We start from the raw sequence: 14,186 nt of genomic DNA on the forward strand, positions 1-14,186 counted from the left end.
TTCAGGCGCCATCTGTGCGCTTTCTGCAGAAGACTGGGTGGGAGATAATGTGAACGTGCTGGATCCACTGTCAGCCACCCAATTGACTAATGCCTGTACCTGCTCAGGCCTTACCATCCTTAGAACGGCATTGGGCCCCACCAAATATCGCTGTAAATTCTGGCGGCTACTGGGACCTGAGGCAGTTGGTTCACTAGGACGTGTGGCTGTGGCAGAATGGCCACGTCCTCTCCCAGCACCATAGGGTCCACTAACACCACCATGACCATGTCCGCGTCCGCGTCCCTTACTAGATGTTTTCCTCATTGTTACCGTTCAAAAATTATTTGGCCCAATGTATTGAATTCAAATTCAGGCCTGTTTTTTTACAGGCACCTAACACTATCTGGCTATCTATTTAAGTACCATATTACACTAATACAGGCACAGCAGTAACCACAGATTTAGCTGAATATAAATTGTAGGCCTAGTATTTAGGCCCTGGATGACAGGTTCCCTTTTACGGACAGAATTAGACTTGGAGATGCACAGTAGCGTGTGAAGTTATTGAGGATGACCCTATCAGCACTTGAATTTGCACCTTCAATGTAATATACCCTTTTACGGACAGAAATATACTATGTGAGATGCACAATAGTGCGTGCAAATTTAAAGGCTTATGCTTTCAGCAATTGTAATTTAACAGTTTGTGTAATATACCCTTTTACGGAACAAAAATACTATTGGAGATGCATGCTGAGTGTAATATACCCTTTTACGGACAGATTTAAACTTGGCCTGCAACAGCAGAAACCACTGATTTAGGGTATTGCTATTTTGGGAATTGAATTTCAACCCAGAAAAAAATATATCCTTTGCCAGACAGCAGACAGTATTACAATTGGCTAGCCACAGCTGAAACACCAGATTTAGGGTATTGCTATTTTGGCAATTGTATTTCACCCCTCAATAAAATAGCAAGCACAGCCAAGCCCCTGATGTAGGATATAGCAAAAAACAACAACACACTATTGATGGTTAAATGGACTTGGTGGCAGCTTGTGCTGGTGCACCACAAGACACAAAATGGCCGCCGATCACCCTAGAAAAAAGTGACAGAAAAACGCTCTGGGCAGCCTAAAAACAGTGAGCAATTAACTAGCAGAAGTTGAATGATTCACAGCTGTAGATCGATCACTTCATTAAGTGTTTTTGCTGAGTAAATCCCTGCCTAATATCGCCCTAACAGCAGCTGCATCCTCTCCCTTCACTGATCAGAGCAGAGTGACGTGCGGCGCTACATGACTCCAGCTTAAGTAGAGGCTGGGTCACATGCTGCACTGGCCAATCACAGCCATGCCAATAGTAGGCATGGCTGTGATGGCCTCTTGGGGCAAGTAGTATGACGCTTGTTGATTGGCTGCTTTGCAGCCTTTCAAAAAGCGCCAAGAAAGTGCCGAACACCGAACCCGAACTTTTACGTAAATGTTCGGGTTCGGGTCCATGTCATGAACACCCCAAAATTCGGAACGAACCCGAACTATACAGTTCGGGTTTGCTCATCTCTAGTCATTGGGAAAAAGTAAAATTATTTTGCACCTTCTGTTTTTTTTTTCTACAACGAAAGCTTAGAATTCGCTCAGTGAGCATTTTGGCAGTGTTATCACCACAGTGCTCCATTACCTCTTGTGTCACTAAGCTTTTTCATATATTTTTTTTATATTCAAGGTTAAAAGGGTTGTGCCAACATTAAATGTTATTTTAATATAATTGAGCATGAAAAACTAGTTATTATTTAATTTAATTAAAAAAATTCACAGTTGTGAGATATTTTCTTTACTTTATTATAATGGTGCCCCCTGGTGTTTAATCTGTGTAAGACGTTCACCTACTGAAGTGGGCACACATCCTCAGTTCAATCCTCCAACTGCCACTAGCCATATCTTCTCTGACACTTACATGGAGAGTGCTGCCTCAGAAAGGACATGCCCTCTGATCTGTCATAAAGAGACAGCTGCAGCAGAAAGGCCCTGCCCCCTGAGCTGTGATAGTGAGGGCTGCAGCAGAAAGGCCATGCCTCTTGAGAAAGTATAAATCCCTTGAGCTGCAAGCAGGAAATAAATCTAGAAGGGCAAGTAACCCCTTTCCGACATGTGACATACTATTTCGTCATGGAAGTCAGTGACTTCCCGCATTTTGACCTAATAGTACGTCATGGTGATCAGGCGCGATTTAAATGAATAAAAATAGTATACATATTGCCACATCTGTAACGATTTGCAGGTGAACGCTGTAAAATAAATAAATAAATAAAAACTGTGGCAAAATTAAAAAATTTAGGTCACCTTGCCCCATAAAAGTGTAACAAATGATCAAAAAATCATATGTACCCAAAAATGGTACCAATAAAACTGGCACCTTATCCCCTAGTTTCCAAAATGGGGTCACTTTTTGGGAGTTTCACGTTTGTGCATCATAAATATCTGTGACATTCAGTGTAATTTTTTCTTAGCTGCTGGTGACAGCGACATTACCTGTGCTACATCTCCTGTATAATGTTTGTGCATCCTAAATATCCGTGACATTCAATGTAAATTCTTAGCCGCTGGTGACAGCGACATTACCTGCACTACAACTCCTGTATAACGTTTGCACATCCTAAATATCTGTGACATTCAGTGCAATTTATTTGCGCATACACTTTCAAAACCTGCGCTACTGTACATGTGACATACCTGCAAGCATATATACCATTTAATATGCTCAAGGCGAGCAGTAAGGGACGGGGAAGTGGCCGTGCTGCTGATGGTACATGCAGAGGCTGTGGTCCCAGAGCACAAGAAGCACACTCATCCACGATACCTAGCTTCATGTCCCAGTTTTCAGGGCGGAGCAGGAATCCACTCTTGAAGTCACACCAGTGCGACCAGGTGGTCGGTTGGATTGCAGCAGACAATGCTTCCAGTTGGTTAAGCAACACCCTGTCTTCCACAAAGTCCAGTCTCAGTAGCCAAGAGTCTGGTCAACAGAATCCTCATGCTGATACTTCTTCCTCCCACCATGGAGAGTCATGGCAAACAAGTGATCCCACACTCGGATATTCGGGGAGCTCTTTTCATCGCCATTCCTTGATTTGGGCCTCTCGCCATGCCTGCTTGAAGAGGGACATGAGGAGATCTAATGCACTGATTCCCAAACTCTTGAGCATCCACAGTCAGAAGAAGATGACGGTAGTGAACAGCAATTAGTGTGTTACGAGGTGGATGATGATGATGAGACACAGTTGCCAATAAGTCAACGGCAATTAGTGTCTCAAGAGGTTGATGAAGAGGATGAGACACAGTTGTCAATAAGTGAGGTTCTTGTTAGGTCAACAAGTCAGGAGGATGACCAGAGAGAGGGAGGAGGTGGTGGACGATGAAATCACTGACCCAACCTGAGAAGGTGGCAAGCCAAGAGAGGACATCAGTACAGAGGGGGGGGGGATCCGCAGCACCACAACAGGCTGGAAGACGCAGTGGGGTGGCAAAAGGGAGAAGGCGGGCCACACCAAACAGGACCGCAACTGTTTCCTGGAGCACCCACTTGCGGGAATCCCCATTGCCAAGGGGTAGGTGTTCCGCCACATGGAATCAATGCACCCTAATGGATGGGCCAAATGCCTGGGTCCACAATCAGTGTCTGTGGGTCACACCTCTTCCCCTGTGCCAATACACTGTCCAAAACGAAGACCCGGATGCCACCCGCCCTGCACCTGGACCTTCGCAAGCACCATCAGCTAGCACATCCACTTCTGAGTTCCAGCGCAGCGTCCAGATGTACATACCCCAGGCCTTTGACGAAAAGAGCAAATACCTAGCTACCCTCCCACAGGCCATAGCATTAAATACACAACTTTCCAAATTGCTGATCCTGGAAATGTTGCCATTTAGGACTGTGGACACTAAGGCTTTCCTCAGCCTTATCGCGGCGTCTGTCCCTCGTTACTCAGTCCCCAGCCGCTACTATTTTTCCCAGTGTGCCATCTCCGCCTTACACCAACATGTGTCCAGTAACATCACCCGTGCACTGACCAACGCATGACCTGACACATGGACAAGTGCTTTTGGCCAGGGATGCTACATTTCCCTGATGGCACACTGGGTGAACGTTGTGGAGGCCGGGAGCGAGTCATACCCTGGGATGCCACAGGTGCCAATGCCAAGGATTGCAGGCTCTACTTCCATCAGGATTTCTGCTACCACCTACATTAGTGGCTGAAACCCCCCCCTTCTCCTCCTCTACCTCCTCCTCCACTTCCACCTCTGAATTCTCATCTTGCAGCACCAGTCAGCCATCAGTCAGTAGCTGGAAGCAATGTAGCACTGCAGTGGGGAAACGGCAACAGGCCGGGCTGCAACTAATTTGCTTAGGTGGCAAACAGCACACCACCGCAGAGCTGTGGCAGGGTATAAGGGACCAGACTGAGCTGTGGCTCTCGGAATTCAACCGAGACGTGTTCACGTGCTGGTACTCCACGTTGCACATGTTGGCCAGGCTTTGTGAACAGCAAAGGGCAGTAGTGGAATACCAGCTGCAACATAGTTGTCGCCTTTCCACTCAGCTTCCACTCATCACAAATGACGAGTTGGCATGGATGTCTGACCTCTGTGAGGTTTTACTCAACTTTGAGGAATCAACACAGATGGTGAGCGGCGACGCCGCTATTATCAGCGTAACCATCTCACTTCTGTGCTACTGAAATGCGCGCTGCTCACAATGAAGGCGGACGCTTTGCATGTGTAAGAGGTGGAAATGGGGGAAGACAGTACACAGGGTGATAGCCAGATCACCCTCCGTTTGTCTTCTCAGCACAAATTGGATGATGATGATGATGATGATGAGGAGGAGATGGTTGCCTCCGCTACAGAGGGTAGTATCCATAGCAGGTTTATTCCATATGTTCAGTGTGGATGGGCCGAAGAGGAGGAAGCGGATGAAGAGATTGAGAATCATCTCAAAGTCACCAAAGTCTTGTCTGTTGGGACTCTGGCACACATGGCTGACTTTATGTTATGCTGCCTTTCCCGTGACCCTCGCGTTATACGCATTTTAACCAACACCGATTACTGGGTGTTCACCCTTCTTGACCCCCACTACAAAGTGAACTTATCATCTCTCATTCCTGTGGTGGAGAGGACTAGCAAAATGGTGCAATACCAGAAGGTCCTTGTTGAAACATTGCTCTGAAAATTTTCATCTGACAACGCTGGCGGCAGAGTATGTAGTTCCTTGGGCAACCAAGGAGGGGAACACACAACAGTTCCAACAGAGGCAGGGAAACATCTCCAAGGCCTCGGACAGTTTCATGACATTCTGCCAGCACCCTCACCCTGATGCGTGGCCTTGTGTCACAAGGAGTTGTGCCTTACAACTATTGTGTTTCCAAGCTGGACACGTGGCACGAACTGGCGCTCTACGCCTTGCAGGTGCTGGCCTTCCCTGCCGCCAGCGTTTTGTCAGAGTGGGTATTTAGTGCTGCTGTGGGCATAATAACTGATAAGTAGTGACGATCGGGAGGTGCCATATTCGATTTCGACAACATTTGCGAATATTCGCTAAAATATTCGTCTCATATTCGTCTAAATCAAATATTCGTCATTATTCTAGTTATCGCAATTAATATGCGATTTAAATAATCACGTACTGCGATTTTAACTTAAGGCAACTTTCCTATTGGTTTGACATCTAGAATTAGCGAAGATGACGAGTATTTGTCATATTCCTCAAAGCGAAGATAACGAAATATTCTCCATCTTCGTTTTAGCTCCATATTCGTCAACTTCGCTAATTCTAGCAATCAAATAGGAAAGTTGACTAGAGACAGCAATTTTTTTTATTTTCTATGCGATAATATTACTTTGCTTTTTTAATAAATGGAATAATTATAATACTTAATAATTATTATAAATATTCTATTTATTAAAAAAAAAGCTAAGTAATATAATCGCATAGCGAATTAAACACAGCTGTCTCTATAGTCAACTTTCCTATTTGATTGCTAGAATTAGCGAAGTTGACGAATATGGAGCTAAAACGAAGCTGGAGAATATTTAGTTATCTTCGTTTTAAAGAATATGACGAATACATTCGTCATATTCCTCATCTTCGCTAATTCTACCAAGCCAACCATAGTAAACCAGGTCTAAATTGAAATTGCAATGTGATTACTTCAAGTTATATTAATTGCATTGTGATTTCAACTTAGAGCTGTGTTTCCAATGGGTCAGCTTGATAGAATTAACAAAGTTAACGAATATGGAATATAGCAGTGCTAAGTTGAAATCGCAATGTGATTAATATAACTTGAAGTAATTGCATTGCAATTTCAACTTAGCACTGCTATATTCCATATTCGTTAACTTTGTTAATTCTAGCAAGCTGACCCATTAGAAACCCAGCTCTAAGTTGAAATCGCAATGCGTTTACTTCTAGATATATTAATCGCATCGCGATTTCAACTTAATTCTCACATCCGACAGTACATTCTAGTATGGAGGCGTTCCCATGGTGATGGGGGCGCTCCATGAGCACGGAAGTCGGCAGAAGCGGCAATGGGCACTGACTGGAGCAGCCAGGAAGCCAGGAATCCTCAGAACAGGTAAGAACTACTTTTGGGAAGTGGGAAAGAAAAAAAATCTAACAATAATAATAAAAAAAAATTAAATATTCTAAATAACGAATTTATAGCGCTATATTCAAAATATTCGCGAATTAGCGGAGTGCCGATATTTGCAAAAAAAAAATTGCCATTCGAATATTCGTGCTCAACACTACTGATAAGTGCATCCGCCTGACAACTGAAAATGCTGACAGGTTGACTCTTATCAAAATGAACAAGGCCTGGCTTGCCCCTGACTTCTCTACTAAACCAGAGGAAAGGATCATAAAGGCACTTTAAATGTGGCTTTTATGGTGTATTGAATACACTGTATTCCCATGCAAGCCTTCCATCACAAAAAAGGGTATATGGTTCAATCTTCCTTTTCTCTTCCTCCTCTTCCATCATATCAACATGCTTATTACGCTGCCCTCACTCCTAATGTTTTAGAGGGTCAGTTCAGGAGCAGACCCTCACCCCTAATGTTTTAGAGGGTCACCAGCAGGCCCTCGCCCATAATGTTTTAGATGGTCAGATCAGCAGCAGGCCCTGGCCCCTAATGTTTTAGATGGTCAGATCAGCAGCAGGCACTCACCCCTAATGTTTTAGATGGTCAGCTCAGCAGCAGACCCTCACCCCTAATGTTTTATTTGGTCAGATCTGCATCAGGCCCTCACCCTTAGTGTTTTAGAGGGTCAGCTCAGCAGCAGACCCTCACTCCTAATGTTTTAGATGGTCAGATCAGCAGCAGGCCCTTGCCCCTAATGTTTTAGAGGGTCACCAGCAGGTCCTTGCTCCTAATGTTTTTGAGGGTCACCAGCAGGCCATCAATCATAATTTTCAAGGGTGTGTATGATGCCCTCCTTTATACAGTATGTAATAAAGGGTGTATTGGAGAGTCGGTTACTTGAAATTTTTGGCAGCCCTTTCCCTTAGTGCATAGGCTTTATGAGTGTAGGAGTCCCACTACCTGAACAATTGTACACAATGTGAATGAGGCCCTCCTGTATGTGATATACTGGTTGTATCGGAGTGCCTCTTCCTTGTAATTTTTGGCAGCACTTGCACTTTATATACAAGTAAGTAAAAAGGAACAATTTTTCCTCTAAAATCGATTTTATCTTCGGTTTGGTGTGTATTACTGTCAGTCTGTAAAAGTGGCGTACTACTCGGACAACATCATTCCCAGCAGTGACCTGGGAGTTCAAGATGCATCCAGACATCCTCCCCATGTAGTCCCCGAACTATTTCAGTGGTGTTTCCATCAATTTCTGACCTTTTCCTATGAACCAGACATCCTCCCGTCTTCAGAGCAGGGGGTGCTTGGTTTAATGCTCGGGTTCTCCCACTGACTTCCATTGTGCTCTGGTGCTCCCGAGCATGCCAAAGTGTCCTACTAAAGCACCAGAGCACCTGAGCACTTTGGTGCTCGATCAACACTACTCTGGATCCATTTAAGATATGGGGCTGGTTATAGCTTTGTGAGAAAGAGATTGTTAAGTTCTATATGATGTCTGATTTTCATTTTTTACATCAATCATGGCATAACCCTTTTAATTTACTAATAAATGTAATTATGATTTTACCAGGAGTAGGGATGAGCGAACCCGAACTGTATAGTTCGGGTTCGTACCGAATTTTGGGGTGTCCGTGACACGGACCCGAACCCGGACATTTTCGTAAAAGTCCGGGTTCGGGTTCGGTGTTCGTCGCTTTCTTCGCGCTTTTGTGACGCTTTCTTGGCGCTTTTTGAAAGGCTGCAAAGCAGCCAATCAACAAGCGTCATACTACTTGCCCCAAGAGGCCATCACAGCCATGCCTACTATTGGCATGGCTGTGATTGGCCAGAGCACCATGTGACCCAGCCTCTATTTAAGCTGGAGTCACATAGCGCCGCCCGTCACTCTGCTCTGATTAGCGTAGGGAGAGGTTGCGGCTGCGACAGTAGGGCGAGATTAGGCAGATTAACTCCTCCAAAGGACTTGATTAACTGATCGATCTGCAGCTGTGGATCATTGAGCTGCTGATCCTCAATTGCTCACTGTTTTTAGGCTGCACAGACCGTTTGTCAGTCTCATTTTTCTGGGGTGATCGGCGGCCATTTTGTGTCTTGTGGTGCGCCAGCACAAGCTGCGACCAAGTGCATTTAACCCTCAATGGTGTGGTTGTTTTTTGGCTAAAGCCTACATCAGGGTGAAGCTGTGACACCAAGTGCATTTAACCAGCAATAGTCTGTTCATTTTTTGGCCATATACAAAATCAGGGGCAAGCTGCGCCTGTCACCAAGTGCATTTAACCCTCAATGGTGTGGTTGTTTTTTGGCTAAAGCCTACATCAGGGTGAAGCTGTCACACCAAGTGCATTTAACCAGCAATAGTCTGTTCATTTTTTGGCCATATACAAAATCAGGGGCAAGCTGCGCCTGTCACCAAGTGCATTTAACCCTCAATGGTGTGGTTGTTTTTTGGCTAAAGCCTACATCAGGGTGAAGCTGTCACACCAAGTGCATTTAACCAGCAATAGTCTGTTCATTTTTTGGCCATATACAAAATCAGGGGCAAGCTGCGCCTGTCACCAAGTGCATTTAACCCTCAATGGTGTGGTTGTTTTTTGGCTAAAGCCTACATCAGGGTGAAGCTGTCACACCAAGTGCATTTAACCAGCAATAGTCTGTTCATTTTTTGGCCATATCCCAGTCTAATTCTGTCACTAAATCCATACCGGTCACCCAGCGCCTAAATACTAGGCCTCAAATTTATATCCAGCTAAATCTGTCCCTAGTGCTGTAGCTGGGCGAGTTATTTAGTGTCCGTTCAAGCACATTTCTTGTTCTGGGTTGAAATACAATTCCCAATTTAGCAATTTCATAATTTAGTGGTTCCTGCTATATCAGAGCTCTTTGAAATCTATCCCAAAAAGGGTATATAATATTGAAGGTGCACATAGGGTCATTCAGAGTAACTTCACACACACCCGCTACTGTGTATTTCCAAGTCTAATTCTGTCACTAAATCCATACCGGTGACCCAGCGCCTAAATACTAGGCCTCAAATTTAATTCCCTCTAAATCTCTCGTTACCCACCGCTGTACTGTTGTTGCTGGGCAAGATATTTAGTGTCCGTCAAAGCACATTTTTTGTTCTGGGTTGAAGTACAATTCCCAATTTAGCAATTTCATAATTTAGTGGTTTCTGCTATATCAGAGCTATTTGAAATCTATCCCAAAAAGGGTATATAATATTGAAGGTGCACATAGGGTCATTCAGAATAACTTCACACACACCCGCTACTGTGTATTTCCAAGTCTAATTCTGTCACTAAACCCATACCTGTCACCCAGCGCCTAAATACTAGGCCTCAAATTTAAATCCCTCTAAATCTCTCGTTACCGTTGTCCTGTTGTAGCTGGGAAAGTTATTTAGTGCCCGTCAAAGCACATTTTTTGTTCTGGGTTGAAGTACAATTCCCAATTTAGCAATTTCATAATTTAGTGGTTCCTGCTATATCAGAGCTATTTGAAATCTATCCCAAAAAGGGTATATAATATTGAAGGTGCACATAGGGTCATTCAGAATAACTTCACACACACCCGCTACTGTGTATTTCCAAGTCTAATTCTGTCACTAAATCCATACCGGTGACCCAGCGCCTAAATACTAGGCCTCAAATTTAATTCCCTCTAAATCTCTCGTTACCCACCGCTGTACTGTTGTTGCTGGGCAAGATATTTAGTGTCCGTCAAAGCACATTTTTTGTTCTGGGTTGAAGTACAATTCCCAATTTAGCAATTTCATAATTTAGTGGTTTCTGCTATATCAGAGCTATTTGAAATCTATCCCTAAAAGGGTATATAATATTGAAGGTGCACATAGGGTCATTCAGAATAACTTCACACACACCCGCTACTGTGTATTTCCAAGTCTAATTCTGTCACTAAACCCATACCTGTCACCCAGCGCCTAAATACTAGGCCTCAAATTTAAATCCCTCTAAATCTCTCGTTACCGTTGTCCTGTTGTAGCTGGGAAAGTTATTTAGTGCCCGTCAAAGCACATTTTTTGTTCTGGGTTGAAGTACAATTCCCAATTTAGCAATTTCATAATTTAGTGGTTCCTGCTATATCAGAGCTATTTGAAATCTATCCCAAAAAGGGTATATAATATTGAAGGTGCACATAGGGTCATTCAGAATAACTTCACACACACCGCTTCTGTGCATTTCCAAGTCTAATTCTGTCACTAAATCCATACCGGTGACCCAGCGCCTAAATACTAGGCCTCAAATTTAATTCCCTCTAAATCTCTCGTTACCCACCGCTGTACTGTTGTTGCTGGGCAAGATATTTAGTGTCCGTCAAAGCACATTTTTTGTTCTGGGTTGAAGTACAATTCCCAATTTAGCAATTTCATAATTTAGTGGTTTCTGCTATATCAGAGCTATTTGAAATCTATCCCTAAAAGGGTATATAATATTGAAGGTGCACATAGGGTCATTCAGAATAACTTCACACACACCCGCTACTGTGTATTTCCAAGTCTAATTCTGTCACTAAATCCATACCGGTGACCCAGCGCCTAAATACTAGGCCTCAAATTTAATTCCCTCTAAATCTCTCGTTACCCACCGTTGTACTGTTGTTGCTGGGCAAGATATTTAGTGTCCGTCAAAGCACATTTTTTGTTCTGGGTTGAAGTACAATTCCCAATTTAGCAATTTCATAATTTAGTGGTTTCTGCTATATCAGAGCTATTTGAAATCTATCCCTAAAAGGGTATATAATATTCAAGGTGCACATTGGGTCATTCAGAATAACTTCACACACACACGCTTCTGTGCATTTCCAAGTCTAATTCTGTCACTAAATCCATACCGGTCACCCAGCGCCTAAATACTAGGCCTCAAATTTATATCCCGCTGAATTTGAATACAATACATTGGGCCAAATAATATATTTGTTGTTGTGGTGAACCATAACAATGAGAAAAACATCTAGTAAGGGACGCGGACGTGGACATGGTCGTGGTGGTGTTAGTGGACCCTCTGGTGCTGGGAGAGGACGTGGCCGTTCTGCCACATCCACACGTCCTAGTGTACCAACTACCTCAGGTCCCAGTAGCCGCCAGAATTTACAGCGATATATGGTGGGGCCCAATGCCGTTCTAAGGATGGTAAGGCCTGAGCAGGTACAGGCATTAGTCAATTGGGTGGCCGACAGTGGATCCAGCACGTTCACATTATCTCCCACCCAGTCTTCTGCAGAAAGCGCACAGATGGCGCCTGAAAACCAACCCCATCAGTCTGTCACATCACCCCCATGCATACCAGGGAAACTGTCTCAGCCTCAAGTTATGCAGCAGTCTCTTATGCTGTTTGAAGACTCCGCTGGCAGGGTTTCCCAAGGGCATCCACCTAGCCCTTCCCCAGCGGTGAAAGACATAGAATGCACTGACGCACAACCACTTATGTTTCCTGATGATGAGGACATGGGAATACCACCTCAGCATGTCTCTGATGATGACGAAACACAGGTGCCAACTGCTGCGTCTTTCTGCAGTGTGCAGACTGAACAGGAGGTCAGGGATCAAGACTGGGTGGAAGACGATGCAGGGGACGATGAGGTCCTAGACCCCACATGGAATGAAGGTCGTGCCACTGACTTTCACAGTTCGGAGGAAGAGGCAGTGGTGAGACCGAGCCAACAGCGTAGCAAAAGAGGGAGCAGTGGGCAAAAGCAGAACACCCGCCGCCAAGAGACTCCGCCTGCTACTGACCGCCGCCATCTGGGACCGAGCACCCCAAAGGCAGCTTCAAGGAGTTCCCTGGCATGGCACTTCTTCAAACAATGTGCTGACGACAAGACCCGAGTGGTTTGCACGCTGTGCCATCAGAGCCTGAAGCGAGGCATTAACGTTCTGAACCTGAGCACAACCTGCATGACCAGGCACCTGCATGCAAAGCATGAACTGCAGTGGAGTAAACACCTTAAAACCAAGGAAGTCACTCAGGCTCCCCCTGCTACCTCTTCTGCTGCTGCCGCCTCGGCCTATTCTGCTGCTGCCGCCTCGGCCTCTTCCTCCGCCTCTGGAGGAACGTTGGCACCTGCCGCCCAGCAAACAGGGGATGTACCACCAACACCACCACCACCACCTCCGTCACCAAGCGTCTCAACCATGTCACACGCCAGCGTTCAGCTCTCCATCTCACAAACATTTGATAGAAAGCGTAAATTCCCACCTAGCCACCCTCGATCCCTGGCCCTGAATGCCAGCATTTCTAAACTACTGGCCTATGAAATGCTGTCATTTAGGCTGGTGGACACAGACAGCTTCAAACAGCTCATGTCGCTTGCTGTCCCACAGTATGTTGTTCCCAGCCGGCACTACTTCTCCAAGAGAGCCGTGCCTTCCCTGCACAACCAAGTATCCGATAAAATCAAGTGTGCACTGCGCAACGCCATCTGTAGCAAGGTCCACCTAACCACAGATACGTGGACCAGTAAGCACGGCCAGGGACGCTATATCTCCCTAACTGCACACTGGGTAAATGTAGTGGCAGCTGGGCCCCAGGCGGAGAGCTGTTTGGCGCACGTCCTTCCGCCGCCAAGGATCGCAGGGCAACATTCTTTGCCTCCTGTTGCCACCTCCTCCTTCTCGGCTTCCTCCTCCTCTTCTTCCACCTGCTCATCCAGTCAGCCACACACCTTCACCACCAACTTCAGCACAGCCCGGGGTAAACGTCAGCAGGCCATTCTGAAACTCATATGTTTGGGGGACAGGCCCCACACCGCACAGGAGTTGTGGCGGGGTATAGAACAACAGACCGACGAGTGGTTGCTGCCGGTGAGCCTCAAGCCCGGCCTGGTGGTGTGTGATAATGGGCGAAATCTCGTTGCAGCTCTGGGACTAGCCAATTTGACGCACATCCCTTGCTTGGCGCATGTGCTGAATTTGGTGGTGCAGAAGTTCATTCACAACTACCCCGACATGTCAGAGCTGCTGCATAAAGTGCGGGCCGTCTGTTCGCGCTTCCGGCGTTCACATCCTGCTGCTGCTCGCCTGTCTGCGCTACAGCGTAACTTCGGCCTTCCCGCTCACCGCCTCATATGCGACGTGCCCACCAGGTGGAACTCCACCTTGCACATGCTGGACAGACTGTGCGAGCAGCAGCAGGCCATAGTGGAGTTTCAGCTGCAGCACGCACGGGTCAGTCGCACTACAGAACAGCACCACTTCACCACCAATGACTGGGCCTCCATGCGAGACCTGTGTGCCCTGTTGCGCTGTTTCGAGTACTCCACCAACATGGCCAGTGGCGATGACACCGTTATCAGCGTTACAATACCACTTCTATGTCTCCTTGAGAAAACACTTAGGGCGATGATGGAAGAGGAGGTGGCCCAGGAGGAGGAGGAGGAGGAGGAGGAAGAGGGGTCATTTTTAGCACTTTCAGGCCAGTCTCTTCGAAGTGACTCAGAGGGAGGTTTTTGGCAACAGCAGAGGCCAGGTACAAATGTGGCCAGCCAGGGCCCACTACTGGAGGACGAGGAGGACGAGGATGAGGAGGAGGT

The sequence above is a fragment of the Bufo gargarizans genome, chromosome 1 (genome assembly GCF_014858855.1).
Source record: "Bufo gargarizans isolate SCDJY-AF-19 chromosome 1, ASM1485885v1, whole genome shotgun sequence".
In the NCBI taxonomy this organism is placed as follows: domain Eukaryota; kingdom Metazoa; phylum Chordata; class Amphibia; order Anura; family Bufonidae; genus Bufo; species Bufo gargarizans.